Raw genomic sequence first — 20,541 nt, 5'->3', positions numbered from 1 at the left:
TTATAGACTGGAAAACAGGTTAGAAGAGAGATGTAACAGACATGAGGTGACCCAGATAATCAGTTATTAAGCTAATGATCTGCAAGAGCCAGTCCTGGGCTTGTGTCTCCCTGGAGATCCAGGCGTTTTTGTTTGTTGTTTGAGATGGAGTTTCTCTTTTGTTGCCTAGGCTGGAGTGCAACGGCACGATCTCAGCTCTGCAACCACCACCTCCCAGGTTCAACCAATTCTCCTGCCTCAGCCTCCCAAGTAGCTGGGATTACAGGCATGCGCCACCACACCTGCCTAATTTTGTATTTTTAGTAGAGACAGGGTTTCACCATGTTGGCCAGGCTGATCTCGAACTCCTGACCTAAAGTGATCCACCCGTCTTGGCCTCCCAAACTGCTGGGATTACAGGTGTGAGCATCGTCCCTGGCCTCAGGCCTTTGTTTTTATTCCCATATCAAAGGAGATTTTAGGGGTACCCTGCAGAAAGTGTAAACTGAAGAAGACACTTGGGAGCCAGCGATATCCTTATACAGGGCTCGGGGGTGGGACAACACTTTCTTTGCTCATATAAAGATGGTTGTCCTTTTCAAAAATGTCTAGTATTGGCAGGAAAATTTATGTTTTTATTTTATTAGAGACACATCCTTCAGTGATTTAGGAGACCTTAGAATCTAGAGTCTTTCCGAGACCAACTCATCTGCCTGGTGAATACCAAGAATTAGGCATCATGTGACATCAGCAGATTCTCCATCAAGACTTTTTCTTCTCAGCCCACCTCACCTCAATGCCACCCATCCAAATCTGTAACACGCTCAAGAGTCTTGTGGTTTATTTCACCCTTCTCTTCATTAAAACCCATTAGAAGAAAATAAGTTACTTTGAAAACTATTTTATAAAAGGTTTACATGTGATATTTCATGTTTTCTACTAGAATTTTCTGCATTACAGTAGAGATTACTTGACAACCCCAAATCATGAATCTCCATTGGCTAAAGTGGTGTATTAAATAATTTAGTACAATAGACAGTTATCTGCCTCTGAAATTAAGTCAGTGGAGGCAGTGCTATACTTTTAGTAGTAGTAATAAGTGATACTGAAGCTGTGTCTCAAAGAGTTAAAAACAACAACAACAACAACAAAAACCCACTGACTAAATTCTTGGGCTTACAGAATAGCAGATAAGAAAAGCTGAAAAGCTGAAACTGAAACTGTGTCCCAGAAAGTAAGAAACCAGTAAGTAATAGAAATTCTTGTGTTACCAGGATCGCTGATAAGAAAAGAAACAACTTTCTGCAAGACTGAAACTCCCTTCACTTGTGAGATCAAGAAAAAACTGGCTGAAATTGGTTGGAAACAAGTTGACTGACTGGAGTCTGCAGAACGAGCTTGCTGATGTCACAGCCTGAATTTTCACTGCAGTTTCATACTGACTTCTTCTGAATTTGCACAAGCAACCGACGAGGTAGTATGATGAGATAAGTGCACATGCCCGAGGACTTTGCTGACCTCCTTTTTCTTCCACCGATCGCCTACTAATTTCAGAATCGACCCCTGAACTTTTTCTATTAAAAATACTGCCTTGAAGCTAGCACAGGGAGACAGATTTGATCTTGATTTCTGTATCCTTGTGAGTCAACCTGCGACATTAAGTTTTTCTTTTCAAAAACACGGTGTCATAGTATTGACTTCTAGTACATTGGACAGTGTATTAGTCCATTTTCACCATCTGATAAGGACATACCCGAGACTGGGTAATTTATAAAGAAAAAGAGGATTAATGGACTCACAGTTCCACGTGGCTAGGGAGGCCTCACAATCATGGTGGAAGGAAAGACGCAGGCCTTCCACAGTAGCAGGCAAGCGAGAAAAATGAGGACCAAGTGAAAGGGGTTTCCCTTTATAAAACCATCAGATCTCGTGAGACTCATTCACTACCGCAAGAAAAGAATGGGGGAAACCACTCCCACGATTCCGTGATCGTCCATCGGGTCCCTCCCACAACACATGGGAATTATGGGAGCTACAATGCAAGATGGGATTTGGGCAGGGACACAGCCAAACTGTATCAGGAAGTATTCCGCTTTTGTCAGTAATGACATTCAGCATGAACAATGTGTCAGGCATCGTACTAAGCACCTCATATTGGTAAATTTAATTGTCTTAGTCTTTTGTGCTCCTATAACAAAATATCACAGACTGGGCAATTTATAGTGAAGAGAAGTTTCTTTTCTCATAGTTCTGGAGGCTGGGAAGTGCAAGATCAAGGGGCTGGCATCTGGTGAAGGCTGTCTTGCTGGATCATCCCATGGTAGAAGGTGGAAGGGCTAGAGAGAAGGAGAGACAGAAGCTGAACCTTCTCTTTTATAATGAACCCACTCTCTCCATAATGGCATTAATCCATCCATGAGGACAAAGCCTACATGATGTAACCACTTTTTAAAGGTCCAAATTTTTAATACCATTACAATGGTAATTAAATTTCAACGTAAGTTTTGGAGGGACAAACATTCAAACAATAGCATTAGCTTTTACAATAACCCTATAAAGTGATATATATTGAACATTTCCTTTTTTTTTTTTTTTTTTTTTTTTTTGAGACAAAGTCTTGCTCTGTAGCCTAGGCTGGAGTGCAATGGCGTGATCTCGGTTCGCCACAACCTCTGCCTCCCGGGTTCAAGCGATTCTCCTGCCTCAGCATCCAGAGTAGCTGCGATTACAGGTGCATGCCACCGCACCCAGTTAATTCTTCGTATTTTTTTTTTGCAGAGACGGGGTTTCCCCATGTTGGCCAGGCTGGTCTTGAACTCCTGACCTTGGGTAATCCACCCACTTCAGCCTCCCAAAGTGTTAGGATTACAGGCGTGAACCACCGTGCCCGGCACATATTGAACATTTTCTGCTAAGAAGTACGTGAATGCCCAGAGAGTTCAAGTAGCTTTCTCAAGGTCATATAATTAGAAAAATGTGCAGGACTATTTCTGTTTATATATTCATACTACATGGAATTAACAATATGGTGCTTGATGTTAGCAATGTTGGGGCTTTATGAATTTTGATGAAAAGTAATTGTTCTCTTGACCCTGTGACACATGTGTTAACATCTTCTCATTATTAAACCACTGGAAAGAGTGGATGTGGGAAACAGTTTTAGCTGTGTTATGCTGAGTAAGTGTGACCGTAAGTTAATTCTTAAGGTAGTGGTATGTCAATAGCTTAGCTGACGTTCCCAGAATCTTTTAAACCAGGACTGTCCTGCTGGCTCCAGGTTACATGACGCTCTGTAGTGCCATGGGGTGGCTAAACATATGTCCTAAGGGCTTCAAGGGATCCAAGGCTATCTTCCATCCACTCCACAGGCACAACATCCCCCAAATTCTTCCAATCTGATGTCTTTTTCTGCTGGCATAACTTGATGTTCAAGAGCTTCCCGCAGCAGCTCAGCATCCCTGGGAGGAGTGAGCTTTGTCAGTGCTGGGATGTGTGTGTCAGGGTCCTGTGCCCAGAGAACAGCCTCCCCATTCACTGGCCCATTTCCTAAAACTCACTATGGTGGTTAAAATTCTTAGTTGAAAGTAGGAGAGACCAACTCGGGCCGGCTCGTTGAAAAGGTGCCTATGAAATCAGTTACAATTACTTCACGGCAGGCAGGATGGAAAGCGACTGAACTCCAGGAGGAATGGAAGCAGAAATTGGAAAGCAAGATCCCAAGAACCCTTTCTCCATCCTCTGCCTATACTTCTCTGTGAACATCTTCGTTACGTATAATCTCTGAATCTTTGTGTATATCTCTCTCCGTATCTTTGTTACTTGTTTCTCAGCTTCTAGCTTTTCCTGTTTCTATATAAACACCCTGGCCACACAAAGCTCTCAAATTCCCATCTTTATTGTTCAGCCACACAGAGAAATCTGACCCGTTGGCCCCAATTTCAAGTTCTTCAGTAAATACCTGATGCACTTAGTTCTGGGACTCACCTCCTACCCAACGTCTATGAGCAGGGTGGGATCACACCATAGAAACACGGCCCATGGGAACCTGCTCCTCCTGTGTGTGGGAGAGCTGCTTTAGGAAAGGGGCACCGAATTGAGGGCCTAGGTGAACAAAGCTACATCACCCAGAGAGAAGGTTCTCTTTCTCGTGTGGCTTGGAGCAGACTTTGCTGAGGACAGTAAGGGTAGGGGGTGGTGTTTGAGGCCCCATTTGGGTAGCACTGCCAGGCTCCCGTAGATGATCTCCATACGATCATTCTCTCTGGGTCGGGGAGCACTATAGCTGGAGGGGTCATGTGAGCTGTGATTTCCTTTCATGTCTTTCTCCTCTTCCTCTTTCAGGAAAGCGTTTTCTCTTCCTCTTTCAGGAAAGGCTCCTCCCTCACTCATATGGCCCTTTTGGCGAATGAATCTCCCGGACTCACACTTCCCTGGACATGTGCATAGAAGGCCTGAACCCCCAGTGCAATCAAAGTACCCCAGCTAGACCATAGTGTTTGGTCCAGGAAAGGGCATGTGGCCCAAGGCAGACCAACGAAAATCCTCCTTGGGACTTTTTATACCTGAGCAGCAAAAGGCTACCTCTTTTCAGTGGGGTTGCTGGGCGGTTAGATGCAAGCCTGAGGCTCTAAAAGTCCCATGACCTGCCAAAGAGAGGGAGCCTTTTGTAGGAATGATGTCAGAAGAGAGTCAAGGAGAGCTGTGAGATGGAGACACAGACCAGGAGCCCTAAAGACAGAGTCTTTGCGTCAAGCCAGCTCTGAAGCCAGAAGCAGTTCTGTATTCTCCAATTACGAGAGTTCATAAATCCTTTCTCTTTTGCTTCAGCTACATTGAGCTAGTTTTTTGTCACTTATGACTTAATATGCTGGCACATATGCCTCAACTCACAACAGGCTCTGAGGGTTCCCACGAGCTCCATTTAATCATTTCCTTAATGATGGATTTTTTTTTTTTTTTTTTGGTAAAATCTTCAAAGGAAGATATCTAACTAATCAGCAACAGAGCTCCAGAATATCACAATTCATCACAGCCTTGATAGCTGTTGCTATGATTAGTAACATTTGGTGTTGCATCATGAAATAATTCATAGATTTAGGAATATTATCTTGTTATTATGTTTTCCTTTAGGTGAAAATTTTAGGGAAAGACTATGAAATAATTTTTACAAGGGCAAATTGCCTAACTTAAAAAGAAAGTCCATTAAAATTTTTTCAAGGCTAATATTAGGCATTCCTGCAGAGCTAGAGAAAATATATTTAGCTACAATGACTTCATTGCATGGTGTATTATACTAGTTTTCAGTCAATAGTTTGCTCTGTAATTGCACTGTATTCCGTATATATTTAAATTCCGTTATGCGTCTAACATTGGCGCTTGTATATGAATTTAACTACTAGAGCAGTATCAAAGCAGTTGCTAACTTTGCAATATTATGCAAATACCTTAATTTTTCATTGTCTCAGGCTTTAGACATTTTTGTTTTGCTTTTCTAGTCAGAATGGGGCAGCTCTTGCTTACGTAGATAAGGCTGCATCAGCATTTTTAATATAACCTGTTAATTTCAAGGGAATTTATAAGCTGCCTGTAATCCACAGCCTCAGAATTGAAAAACATCTGTGTCTTTTGAGATAGAAATGTTCTTTTTCCTTTTTTTTTCTCTTCTTACTTTTATTTTCCTCCTAAAAACATGGAATGCTATGTTTTCAGGTACCATGTGTGACTTTAACAACACACAGTCTGCTTTAGTTGCATTTAATGATCACTATTTCCAGTTGCTCAGCTGTGACGAAGTTTTATTTTCTTATTTTTAGCAGTGACTGAGAGCCCCTCATAAGACGTGCACCTGAATGTCAGACTGAATCACCTGAATCCCATGAACTCTGTACTGCAGCGGGCACTAGCACTCTTCATTTCTCTAAGCCCGTGAGCACGTAAAGCCTCAGGTAACATTTGACAAGTGAACTCTGTGTAAGTTTGGACCCCGGCTCCCTGTTGTTATTGCCTTTTCTCCCCACATGCCCACCTCAGCATGGTGGGGGGGTGGTGACCTTGCTTGGTTGTCTGGGAATTGATAAATGGAACCCAAAACTGAGGAGAAAGAGGCATCATAGATTAAAAATAAAAATAAAAAAAACCCCGAAAACCCAAAACTAAAAAAACTGAGGTTATATGCCCAGAAAGTCTGCAAATTGTTTCTTCTGCCTCAGTCATCATCCCATTCTCAGTCCCTGCCAAGCCTATATAAATGGAAGATGAGAAAGAAAACTCAGGGTGCCCTGTGGCTTCTCCCACTGTGATTCCCACCTATGCATCGACAGTTTAGAGAGTCTCCAAGAGCTTTATAAAGACTGGGAGGCTTGCAGAGGGTAGGATGCTTCCAAAATATAAATAGGAAATTTCGTGTGCTAGAAAGACGTGTACTTTTCCAGGGAACTAGCTTGAAGAGTGGGAAAGAGGACTTGAGACAGGAAGCGGAAAGGAAGGAAGATGGACTGCGGTGGTACCCCATCATTTTGAGGGTATGCATGAATCAAGAGAAGTTGCTGAAGAGGAGGAGGTCTTAATTCTTCTTTCAGGCTTCATCAAATAAATATCAGTTGTTCTTATAAAGCCTCATAAACAACATTAATTCCAGGTGGTTTCTAGGTCTATATATGAAAAATAATACAATAATGATCTGAAAATAATTAAGGAGAATATCTTTATGATACTCTGCTTGATAATTTTTTCAACAGGACACATGCACACACTCACACGTGCTTTATATACCAACATTATACAGTGACAGGTGTTTTTACATAATTTAACTCTGTTCACACAATTTTGTGTTTAAGAATAACACCCCACTTCTGAGTCTTGGAAAATTAAATTTCAACATATCACTGACCACTGACTTTGCAAACCCAGTGGGCACAAGACAAAGATGACTTTTTTTTTTTTTTTGATAGAGTCTTGCACTGTCACCCAGGCTGCAGTGCAGTGGCGTGATCTTGGCTCACTGCAACGTCCGCCTCCCGGGTTCACGCCATTCTCCTGCCTCAGGCTTCCGAGTAAATGGGACTACAGGCACCTGCCACCACGCCCGGCTAATTTTTTTGTATTTTTAGTAGAGACAGGGTTTCACCGTGTTAGCCAGGATGGTCTTGATCTCCTGACCTCGTGATCTGCCTGCCTTGGTCTCCTAAAGTGCTGGGATTAGAGGCGTGAGCCACTGCGCCTGGCCTAAAAGATGACTTTTTAAAGGGGAAATAAGAAGCTAATTAGAGCTTTCATGTGGATCAAAGATCAACTCATGTTGACCTTCAGGTGGGCCACAAGAATATTTATAGTTAAAATCCAGGCTCCTTTTAAAGAGGAGCATTAGATATACTGAAATTAATAAAAAAGCCAACCCTAATATTTTTTAAGTATATACCACAGCAGGAAATGAGTTAGCTGAGCTATATGTACTGCTTTTGTTAACCCATACAATAGTCCTACAAGGCAAATATAATCATGCTCATTTTATAGTTGCTGAAGCTGACTGACAGAGGGGTTAAGCAACCTATTTCACATTACACAGCTAGGTCACAGAGGAGCCAGGATTGGGATCTAGACAGTCATCTTCTCCTACTATCCATAGATGTCTATCAAGGGTAGAAGTTACTTGACTTGGAAATTTTTCATAGCATGTGCTATGTACTACTGGCCTCCACTATAGGAAAATCTTGGTTTTCCTTCCATGGAACCACAGGACTTTCATGTGCCTTCTTTTTAACATCCCTTCTGTGAGACATTTTTAAATTAAACTGAGAGATACTTAGAATTGGATTCATATGGCTTTTGGAAATATTTTGCTGAATGATTTCCAATAGCAGATCTAACTCTGGGACTACAGAGCTTTTCCATGTTTCATGGAAAGGAGTAGGGGCACCTCTTTGTCACTGAAGATTAGAAATGGAAGTCAGGGCCGGGCGTGGGGCTCAAGCCTGTAATCCCAGCACTTTGGGAGGCCGAGACGGGCGGATCACGAGGTCAGGAGATCGAGACCATCCTGGCTAACACGGTGAAACCCCGTCTCTACTAAAAAATACAAAAAACTAGCCGGGCGTGGTGGCGGGCGCCTGTAGTCCCAGCTACTTGGGAGGCTGAGGCAGGAGAATGGCGTGAACCCGGGAGGCGGAGCTTGCAGTGAGCTGAGATCCGGCCACTACACTCCAGCCTGGGCGACAGAGCCAGACTCCGTCTCAACAAAAAAAAAAAAAAAAAAAGAAAAAGAAATGGAAGTCAGAACTCCACTCACAGGACCCAGAGCTGTGTTGGTCAGGGTTGTCTAGCCAAACAGAACCAGTAGAGAAGCAGGACCAGCAGAACTAACAGAACCAATATTCTATTCTAACCAAGAGAACAGGGTATATCCTATCATACATATGTATATATACAGATATGTATATACAGAGATATCATATATAGAGACACTTTATATAGAGATATATTTTTACATATACAGATATTTTATATATAGACACAGAGAGAGAGAGAAAGTGGGAAAGAAAGAGAGAGAGAGAGACAGAGAGAGAGAGAGAGAGAGACAGAGAGAGATTTACTTTAAGCAATTGGCTCACACAATTTTGGGGACTGGCAGGTTGGAATTTGCAGGGCAGCCCTGCCTAGGAGAGCTGAGGTTGTAGTCTCCATTCTGAAGGCAGAAGTACTTTTTCCTTGGGGAACCTCAACAGATTGGGTGAGGCCCATTCACGTTCTGAAGGATGATCTGCTTTACTCAGCCTACTGGTTTAAATGTTAGTCACATTTAAAAAGTACCTTCACAGCAACATCTGGACTGGTGTTTGATCAAACATTGGGCACCGTAACCTAGCCCAATTTACACATAAAATTAATCATCACAATGGCCCCTCAGAAAGGGGAGGTTGTTTCTTGTCACCTTGTTACTCAAGGTTAAGGATGGAATTCCGACTCTGCCCATAGTCTCAAGGTTACCCACCAGATGGGGAGGCAGGGAAGTGGTGGAGGTCAAAGCTTGCCCACAATCTTAGCAGACATCACTTCAGTGGGAAAGGATGATATGTCCCCTTGTTACTACAAGAGAAATGCAATGTAGGGCTCTGTCCACAGTTCCCATGCTGATCACAACAGCTGGAAGGAAAAAAAGGTGGTGTGATTTTATTCATGGTGATAAGCTGAGTAGGGTACTTGTGAAAGTGTTCTCACTGACAACTTGACACTTTCCTGTTCCTTTTACTAGAGGAAGCAGGCTTTTCCTGGACCTTTTTGTCTGTGTGCGTTGCCATTTCCTGGTTGTGGGTTTCTCCAATGCCCAGTCCAGGTTACATAGGAGTAGGGTGGTGGGGGAAGAAAATGGAAATAACCTCCATGCCATTTCTTGAGTTCCAAGGTCTGTAGTCACGGCAATTTATTTTTTCTACTTCTCCAAGTGTTTATATTTGTTTTGTTTTTTTTTCAAGGGTTTTGGCTGTAATTAGTGGTACAATTATACTGAAATGCATTTACTCCGTCTTGTTTGAAAACATAAATTAGCACTAGGTGCTTTGAAGATATCTTTTATTAAGTTGAGGAAGTTCCCTTTTGTTATTAGTTTTATGACTTTTTAAAAGAAATCGTAAATGGATGTCCATCTTCAAATACTATCTTTTATCTTTGCTTATAAATTTGTTCTTATTCTGAATACATCTATACTTCCTAGTGGGTAAGATATAATCTTCACTCTTGGCTGGTAAGAATTATTTTTCTTATGTGAAGCCCCTCCCATAACTCTGATGGGATAAAATTTACACTTCTTTGGTACCTCCCTTCCAGTGATGATTCGCTTGAGTCAATCTCATTGGCCTTAACAAGACTTTTTTAGAATCACGAGTGGACCTGTATTGATCTGTAACTTGTGTTCACTTTTTTAAGATAGTAATGGAATGCCCTTCATAGAGCCCTCACACTCCCCATTACTGACCAAATGTCATCTATATTACTGACACAATACAATGCATATCATCATAGACCCCATTGGTAGTATTAGAGAATCCAAATCGTGGACTACATGAAAACCAACATCAATGAGATTACTAATTCCACATAAATAATACTTCAAAATCCACATCACTAAGGCCATAGCTCCTCTACTCCACAATTCATTCCATAAACTCCTCACTGAGCCTATAGATGTCATGTTGTTAAATCTTTAGATGCCTTTTAATGGAATCACAGACTTCTGTGTCTAAGCTTATGGATCCCTTTCTTTTGACTGATACATGCATGCCCTTCTACAGATGTAGCAGACCACCTTCCATAGTGACTGTGCCATTCATGTGTTCAACCTCATAGACTCTGGCCTTTACACCTCCATGGGTGTAGGGACATTGTAACCTAAAGCCTAAATTCAGATCTATGTGTGCAATTATATATGGAAACAAGGGATAGTTATAACAAGGCAGAAATGTTGTGGTGTCAAATACATGAATTAAGCACACCCAGATCACCTAAAATGGTACACATAGTCTGATTCCTATCATTTGTTTTCCATGTTCACCTTCCTAACAAGGTATAGAAACTAAATGTTGTAGAAACCCCTAAATTCCCCTCTGCCTGCAAAACCGTAAACTGAGCTCAGAGTATGTGAAAGAGAAGAGTTTGAAACATACTTAGAAGAAAATATGAAAATTGCCAATTACATGATATTTTGACATATATATGCCAAGCATCACGAAGGCCAAGACATCTTTATCTTCTGTCATTAACAATATGAATTGGTATCCCAAAAGGAAATATGTAATATGAGTCACATTTTTAGTAAACACCCCAAAAAACCTAAAGGCAAGTCCCCTAACGGACACTCTCTTAGTCACATTTTGAGGTGAATTGTTGCACTGAGTTAGTGGTTTCTAAATAAGAAAATCTATCCCAAAATGAGGATAAATATGTAATTGTCATCATTTAAGTTAGTGGTTATAGTCATGTAAATTTGTATATTATAACAGGCTTACAAAGGAGTTGCAATTTAAATATAATGCATTATATTACATATTTAAGTAAATTTCACTTTTCAAAGAGAAAAAGTTGATATATTTCTAAAATATACTTTGTATATTACTGAAAAGAAAAAGAACCAGAGTACTAATCAGTTGAATGTTAATAAAGGAAAGAAATGATAATACATAAATAAATGTGGGAGTGAGACAGGACATCCAGGTTGGCAGTGTGAGGAGGCTGACAAATCATCTTCCCCAAATCCATGATAAAGCTGGGCAACATTGACAAAATAAATCACTTAAAGTCTGTGGAAACTGATCAAATGCACACAGCAGAGAAGTACTTATCCAGACAATCTAATGCATCTTCGTTAGAGTAGTGAGTTTTGAGGCATTTTACTTTTGGCTTGCTCCAATTTTCTCCCAGCTCTGTGGCATAGAATTTCTACAGGAGTGTGCTGGGCAGGCTGCGGACACTATGCTTTGCTGCTCTGCTGGAGAGGCTGATTTCCCACAGAGTGTAGAGAAATCTATGCCGGGGCAATTTTTTAAAGCCATAGTGATCTCGGTGGGAGGCTAACATTGCAGCTAGCCTGAGGTTGCAATGCTAATTGGATTAATAAGCAAAATGTCAGAGCAAGCACACACTGCAGAGGAAACAGACTTTACAGAATTCATCCAGAACAATCACTAAACAAACAAAAAGACAAACCAAACAAACAAAAATAGCAACAAGGCCAGACACGGTGGCTCACACCTATAATCTCAGCACTTTGGGAGACACAAGTGGATCACCTGAGGTCAGGAGTTTGAGACCAGCCTGGCCAACATGGTGAAACCCTGTCTTTTCCAAAAATACAATGAGCCGGGCATGGTGGCGGGCGCCTGTAATCCCAGCTACTCAGGAGGCTGAGGCAGGAGAATCACTTGAACCTGGGAGGGTGAGGTTGCAGTGAGCGGAGATTGTGCCATTGAACTCCAGCCTGGCCCAACAAGAGTGAAACTCCATCTCAAGAAAAAAAAAAAAAAAGAATAAAGAAGGAAAGACAGAGAGGAAGGAAGGAAAGAAGGAAGGAAGGAAGGAAAGAAAGAAAGCAAAGCAACAAAACCACCTGGGTTGGGGTAACAGGGTCCAAAGTTACTAGAGCATATAATATAAAATAGCAAACTTGTCACAATACATACAAAGAAATAGGAAAGTGTGACTCATACGGAAGATAAAAAAATCTATCAATAGAGACTCTTTCAGGGCAGGGAGTTAAGGCATTGTTACTAGCAAGAATGGACTTCAAAATAGCTATTATAAATATCTTCGAAGAACTAATAGAAATAATGTTTAAAGAATTAAAGAAAGCACCATGACAATGACACATAAGGTGGATAATATCAATAAGGAGGTTGAAAGTATAAGCATGAATCAAATGTAAATTCTGCAGATGAAAAATACAATAACTAAAATGATCAGTTTTCTAGAGGGACCTGACAGTAGATTTGAGCTGGTGGAAGAAAGAACCAAGAAACCTGAAGATAGATCAATAGAGATGAGCCATCTGGAGAATGGAAAGAAAAAGTAACGTAGATAAATAAAGATAACTTCAGAGACCAATTCGAAACCATTAAGCCCATCAACATGAATTTAAGTCTATACCCAGAAGAGGAGGGGAGAAAAAAAGGAGCAAAATAATATTAAAGAAATGATGGCTAAAAGTTTATTGAACTTCCAAGAAGTTTAACAAATCCAAAGTAGTTACAACAAGAGATCCACACCTAGACACATTAGGCAGGCTGTTGCAAATCAAATGCAGAAATAAAACCTTAAAAGCAGCAAAAAGGAAAATGTCTCATCATCTACAAGTAAGCCACAGTCAATTAATTAGCTCACTTACCACTAGAAACAATGGAGGGCAGAAGTCAACATAATGATATATCCAAAATGATGAAAGAAGAAAAGCAAAAATCACGCTGTCAGCCAATAATTAGTTTTCTAGAATTGCAAAGGCAATGTTATTGTAGGAGGATAATCTTTTTAACAAATGGAGAAGTGTTACCTGGCTCATAAAAAGGTACTGGCTTATAAAAAGCAACAAAAGAAAAATAATAAACTGGACTTCATCAGAATTCAAACTTGCACTTCAGTAGACATCATCAAAAAATTTTAAAAAACACAATATGAGAAAATGCTTCAAATCTCATGCCTAATAAAAAATTTCTATCTAAAATATAACAGACGCTTTAAATTCAGTAAAGACAACCAAATTTAACATGGGCAAAACATTTCAGTAGATATTTCTCCAGAGATAATATACTTATGATCAATAAGCAAATAAAAAGATGTTGAACATCATTTGTCATTAGGGAAATAGAAATTAAATCCATAATGGGATACCACTTTAGACCCACTAGAATGGATATAATAAAAAAATATTAATGACACGTGGTGGTGAGGAGGTGGTGTACCTGAGAGCCTTATAACTACTGGAGGGAAAGTAAAACGGTACAGCCATCTTGCAATATTAGTTTGGCAGTTTATCCAAAGAGTTAACATAAATTTGAGCATATCACCCAGCAATTTCATGTCTAGATATTCACCCAAGATAAATTACAATAGACATCTATACAAATATTCATATGCCAATGTATATAGCTACATTACTCATAATAGCCAAAATGTATTTATCGACTAATTAATGAATAAGCAAATGTTGTATATTCATGCAGTGGAATGCTATTAGCCAACAAAAAAGGAATTAAGTGCTCAAAAACGCTACAACATAGAATAATATGCTCAGAAATAGTGCACTAAGTGAAAATAGCTAAACACATTATACCACCTACTTTGTGATTCCATTTATATAAAATGTTAGAGGTGGAGTGATGAGGACTTGTGGGGAAATTGCTGGAATATATGGGTTCATTGATGATGGTCTGTGAGTTCAGTGATCAGGGTTCCTCGTGCCAGTGTTATTGAACTGTGGGGCCAATAATATTGTTATGTGGGGTTCGTTACACTTCAGAATCAATGATATTGATAATCAGAATATGTAAGCTCAAAGAGAAGGATCATATTACAAGGGATAGCAGATTACTGGGTCAGTAATAGTCAGGGTATAGATTAAATTGTGTTGGTATGCAGGCCAGTGAGGAGGAGACTCTATTGTCAGTGATGTGGGTTCTATGTTATGGGAGCCATTGTGTTAAAGGTGTAGAGCTTTGGATTCAGGGAGGTGTTAACTATTGGATTAGTGAGGTAGAGTCTATAGTTTCAATGACAGGATTCCAGAGATAAGAGGCTAATGTTGCCAAGTGGTATTTTAGGCTGCATGGTATGAAATTTGTGGAAAAGTAAAGTGGATGTGAAGTCAAGTGATCAGTGATGTGGTATTTATAAGTTTAGATATGGGAGGCCAGTGATGGAGAATATTCTAAATGTAGGATCAGTGATGGTTGAACAGTGAACTATGTAGTCATTTATTGCTGCAGAACCAATTACCACAAACTTAGCGGCTAAAAACAACACTTATTTATTATCTTAGAATTTTTGTGGCTCATAAATCAGAGCTTTGTTTATAGGTCTCTCTACTTAGGTTTTCACAGGCTGCTATTAAGGTGTCACAGAGAGACTGCACTCTCATCTGGAGGCTTGATTAGGAAAGGATCTACTTCCATGTTCACTGAGGATTTTTGTTGCATTGATTTCTTTGCTGCTGTAGGACTGAAGACCCTGGCTTCTTTTTGGCCATCAGCTGGAGGCCCCATCAGCTGTAAGGTCACAGGGTGTCTGGAATATAGGGCCAGCATGAAGCCACAGGAAACCCATCTGTGCCGATTCACGTTTCCAAGTCTGTGTTTGTTATACCATCTCTCCCAGTTGTGTTCCTATCTGAGAAGACACACCTTGATTCTCAGATGTATGGTTGGAATTCTGGGAATGGGAGGAACTGGAAAACTTCCTCTATGTCTATAGAACACAGCATAGAATCTGTTCCCTCAGATTCTGGAGTCTGTGAAAGGAAACTTATCTTCCTTTCAGTCAGCTATGAGGGCCTTTCTTAGTTGAGGGGAGAAATCTGGGGTCTGAACGTGGAGATGTGGTGAATATGTCAATATTTGGAAGTGCATATATTCCCGTCAGTGCACCTCGGCTCACTCAGATTTCCAATGTGTGCCAGGAGCACTGTGTCGTCAGCACAGTTCCCCGCCCACAGCCAGCCCAAGTGCTCCTGGGAAATGTTTGTGACTTCAGCATAGGATCCTGTGCAGTAGCTGTTGATTGGATTGTATAGGTTACTTTACAAACCTAAAAACAGAGGACACATTCATGGTTGCTCTTTGGAAAATGTTGTAAATCAGTAAGTTAGGTCCGAAGACATTAACCAATTTCCAAACGTGATAGGCAGATCCCATCTTTATCACAAAGCTATAAATCGTATACAACTCCAGTTGTCTCCTATCTTTTTCATCGTGTTATGTTTTCTTTGTCTTTTTTTTTTTTTTTCTGAGATAGAGTCTCACTCTGTTGCCCGGGCTGGAGTGCAGTGGCTCATGGCAACCTCCACCTCCCAAGTTCAAGCAATTCTCCTGCCTCAGTCTCCTGAGTAGCTGGGATTACAGGCGCCTGCCACCACCACACCAGCTAATTTTTGTATTTTTAGTAGAGATGGGGTTTCACCATGTTGGCCAGGCTGGTCTTGAACTCCTGTCCTCAAGTGATCCACCCACCTCAGCCTCCCAAAGTGATGGGATTACAGGCATGAGCCACCATGCCCGGCTCCATTGTGTTCTGTTGTGATGTTGTGGGGCCAGGGAAACCTTCCTTTTTCCTCAACCTAAGCAAATCCTAGTTCAGAAAAGTTTTGGTGTTGCCAGGTGGAGTGTTTTACCCAGGCACTCTGGATTCAGCCTTTTTCCAGAGCCTTGGGCTCCTGCTTTGTGTAGGGTGGGGAGCTAGGAGGGCCTTTGTGGTAAGAAGGATAAAGGTCCCAGGAGCATTTGCTGGATGCTTAAGAGATTGAAAGGCAATTAGAGAATTAATTCATGTATTAACCATGGCAGAAAGTGCACAATACCTAATTGGACAGCTAATGAAGTTTCAAAAAACAAAACCAACTTTGTCACCAGAATCCAGTTGGATGGAAGGGTTTGGAAAAGCTTTGGGACATTGGGAAATGGCAAGAGGCACGTGCCTAGATAGTTGTGCCAAGTGAAAGCCAAGGCTTCCTTCTTTGTGGGCCCTTTCTGGAGTCATCTAGACTCACCAATATCTGATACGTAGTGAATGATCTAGGGTAACAGTACTTTACAATCACAAGAATGATAAGTTGTGCCTGACTATAACCAGAGCAAAGCAAAGATCAGAAAGAATGCAGAGTCTATTGTGGTCACTGAAGGATACTTGAAGTAATATGAATCATGACTATTTCCCAGTTCAGGTGGCCCCATATCTTTAACCAGAAAGAAGGCTGGATTTGGGGGAGCTGCATTTTTCTTAATGTTCAGCAGCCTAGGGGTGGTCTGGGTCCTATGATCCTATGGACAAGATGACCCTAGTCTGGGACAAGTTTCTTTTTCTTTTTTTTTTTTTTCTTTTTGATATGGGGTCTTGCTCTGTCGCCCAGGCTGGAGTGCAGTGGCACAATCTCAGCTCACTGCAACCTCTGCCTCCCAGGTTCAACCAATTTTCCCTGCCTCAGCCTCCTGAGAAGCTGGGATTACAGGCGTCCACCCACCATGCTTGGCTATTTTTTATTTTTATTTTTTAGTGGAGACAGGGTTTCGCCATGTTGTCCAGGCTGGTCTTGAACTCCTGAGCTCAGGTGATCTGCCTGCTTCGGCCTCCCAAAGTGCTGGGATTACAGGTGTGAGCCACCGCGCCGGACCACTAGGACAAGTTTGTAAACTGTCTCCCCCAAATTACACTGGGGATATATAGTCACCTGCATTTTTTTCATCTTTTGGGGATGTTCATGAGGGAGATACAGTCTGATGATGGCTTCACAAGTTAATTGTAATCATTTTTCTCAGTTTCCTTTACAACAGCCGCTAACTCTATCTACTTGTCAGCTTTGTTGTTTTATTTTTTGGAATATTTTTACAATTAACGTTTTTAAGAGAACTTTTTGGAATAAATTTAGATTTGCAGAAAACTTGGGAAAATTGTATAAATATCTTATATCTTATGGTACATTTGTCAAAACTGTGAAATTAACATTGGTACAATACTATTTTTACTTTTATTTTTTTGAGATGGAGTTTTGCTCTTGTCGCCCAGGCTGTAGTGTAATGGTGCGATCCTGGCTCACTGTAACCTACGCCTCCCAGGTTCAAGTGATTCTCCTGCCTCAGCCTCCTGAGTAGCTGGGATTACAGGTGCATGTCACCATGCACAGCTAATTTTTAAATATTTTTAGTAGAGACGGGGTTTTGCCATGTTGGCCAGGCTGGTCTCAAACTCCTGACCACAGGTGATACACCCATCTCAGCCTCCCAAAGTGCTGGGATTACAGGCAAGAGCCACTGTGCCCGGCTGGTGCAATACTGTTTAAACTATGAACTTCATTGGGTTTAATAAGTTTTCGCACCCATACCTTTTTCATTTCCCCGATTCAATCCAGGATAACAGATCACATTGAGGCCTCATTGAGGCTGCCTTGGCTATAAGAGGCTACTTCAGATTGGTTCATGTGTCCTTTTGAAACACCCAGGATTATTTTGTGTTTTCTCTGATCCTGACATTTCCCCGAAGGGCTCTGGTTTCTTTTAATGAATAATTATGTTTAGAAACCAATGGTGTTTAGATCTTGGTTCCAGGTGTTCTCATTCTACTGTGTGTCAATGCTTCCAGGTCTACTCAGGGGACAGAGCCAGAAAATCATTGTATATAAGCATCTCTACAATTATGTCTGCATATGTATATCTGAATATACATTATAATAAACCTGGGCTGGGTGCAGTGGCTCACAACTATAATCTCAGCACTTTGGGAGGCTGAGGTTATTGTTTGAGGGAAGGAGTTTGAAACCAGCCTGGGCAACAAGGGAGACCCTATCTCTACAAAAAGATTTTAAATAAAAAAAAAAACATGAATTCACACTGTGCTGATATCTCTGATCCTGTGGACAAGATGACCCCAGTCTAGGACATGCTTCTAAAGTGTCTCTCATCACCATAGAATACAATGTAGCCCTTCTCCCCTTGCTTATGCAGAGGATTTGATGAGTTCTTTGGTGGTACTGAGAGGCCCTGGAATAGCAAATGGGTCAAGCAAATTGTCCTTGACCTATTTGCGGTCTCCTCTTAAGGCAAAAGGCTCAGGATGTGGTTAAGCCCAGGGTTCATGGCCTAAATTTGTAGGTTGTATGTTGGGGGATGGATTGTGTTGAGGGCATGGCTATGGGCCCCTACTCTGCAAGAAAGTTCCAGCTACATGCCTGCCTGGACCTGATGATTTTTAGAATAGTGGGAGAGACTAGGGTCATGGCCTCACCATGGTGAGTTGTCACCAGGTGAGGGTGTAGGGGCATGACTTTGTCCAAGAAGAAGCATGGCCATCTTTGAAGGACAATGATTGTGGGACTAATCTCTGAGCTCTTTGCAACATCCTACAGAGTTCATTCATATTCTGGGACCTTTCTAGGGACAACGGAATAGTCATAAGAATATTGGCATTCTCTTTGGGAATGATGGTTTTTCTTTGGGAAATGGGTATAGTTTCAGTACATGATTAATTTGCAATAGCACAACATTATAACTAATGTTAATATATGACTATATACATATAAAACCATAACTACTCTGGTGGGTCCTGTTGTTCCCCCTTAATCTATCTGAAATTAGGATCGTTATGATCCTCATTGATATGATTATCATTTGCATTTATATTAATAGTATAATCGAAATTAATACTACAATTGGGATTGAAGGGATGCTTGTAAGCCAGATGTTTACAAGCCACGCTTGTAAATGTATGAATAAGTTCATATTTTAATGGATATTTTGTGGTTTAAAAGAGGTAGATCCTCATTTATTAAAGCAGTGTTAATTATTGCTAATCTAGTAGTAATAATAAATACCATAGAGTAATGGTGATAAATATAATACAAATGCAAAATATATAGAGCACTTACTTGGTTTTAGATATTTCAAGTGCATTCCATGTATTAAATATTTAATCTGGGTAGTCATCCTGTAGAGAGGTTCTATATTTTTCCACATTTCACAGTTGAGAAACCTGAGGCAAAGAATTATTGAATGACCTACCCTGAGCTACTATAGCCATGAATTAATACCACTTGAATTTTAAACCAAGTACCTTGGGTCCAGATTTCACTTAACTTCTATATTTCTCATGATGACTAAGAAATACATATGAGAGTTACTAATATTATTTATCCACATTTTGTCAATATTATAATGTTATATCAGAGAAGACAGAGGAATGGAAAGAAGGTATTTTCCGAAATCCTCTCTTGTTCCCCAGCTTCCACCGGGCTCCCACCTTCCTGGTGGCCTCTATCCTCCTGCCTCTCAGCACTGTCTCTAGGCAGCCCTGCTCTTATGCACTGTCACACCACCGATTGTTTACCTGGGAGGTGGTGAGTTTGGTGAGAATGTAGAGCCCTTCACCATGATGTCTTGCTACTATGGTATAATTATGAAGAGGTGAAAATTCTACCTCTGGTGGTTAAGGAAGATCCAAGGTGGAGGTGCAGGGGGATTGCATATTTTATTGTTCTAAGACTTGGCTGAAGGCATGTAAGTGGCATCTTGAATGCCTAACTATGAGGGATCCCAGGTAGATTCTTTCCAACCTCCACAGCAGTATTTCTTTATTCCAGGGCTGTTCAAGTCAGCAGGAAAATGCAGCTGTATGAGATCACATTACCCAGGTAAAGCTATCAACTCCTCCCATACATATCTCCCTGCCAAAACGGAAGACTCTTTACCCTGCTATGAGAAAGTGTGGAGCATGTTCAGAGCTTAACAGGTTCTGGTCAAATACCAAGACTATTGGTCCCAAACCCCACAAATATTCCTGAGTGCTGTATATCATTTCCTGTTTCCTTCACAGGTAATCTGGCCCCTAAGGAGATAATCTGAATTTATCCACACAGCTGTTGAGGAAAACTGTTATGGTAATATTCATAGTGAGTATTTTTCAGTCAAAATACCTCATTTAGGATAAGCTCACACACTCCTGGACCTTTGCCTTTTCTGACCCTGTATGGAACCCTCAATTTTGGTGGACAGACCAGAAACACACCCATTGTCTCCCCTGAGTAACTCAGAACATTGTCCTTCCACGACTGCCCATCCATGGCTGTTTCTGTTTGTCCCGAGGATCTGGGGCTGGATCACATAAACCACAGAGTGGACAGAGTGTGCTGACCATCAAAGTATGACTTCTGTCTTCATGAGCAGCTTTGAAGATCAATAGATCAAAGCGGAATAGGTGTAGAGTGAAATATTCAAAATAGCATGACTAGGAGGGGAAAGAAGGAGCCTTGATATCCCCAGGACAGATGGCAATTCTACCATGAGTGGCCCACCAGCTGTTCTTTCATTCCAGGGTCTGTTGCTTATT

General features: G+C 41.0%; 1 long non-coding RNA gene across 1 annotated transcript; it reads left to right on the top strand.

Moving 5' to 3' along the window:
* The first annotated feature begins 5,844 nt into the window (after window positions 1-5,844).
* On the top strand, window positions 5,845-20,062 carry LOC105491248 (uncharacterized). The gene is made up of 3 exons (XR_011616099.1): window positions 5,845-5,924; window positions 19,796-19,846; window positions 20,029-20,062. It is a non-coding gene; the product is annotated as an uncharacterized lncRNA (long non-coding RNA).
* Window positions 20,063-20,541: the final 479 nt, after the last annotated feature.

Source organism: Macaca nemestrina, chromosome 18, assembly GCF_043159975.1.
Source record: "Macaca nemestrina isolate mMacNem1 chromosome 18, mMacNem.hap1, whole genome shotgun sequence".
NCBI lineage: Eukaryota > Metazoa > Chordata > Mammalia > Primates > Cercopithecidae > Macaca > Macaca nemestrina.
Note: the sequence above shows the minus strand (reverse complement) of the source record. Positions and strands in the feature narration are given on the sequence as shown.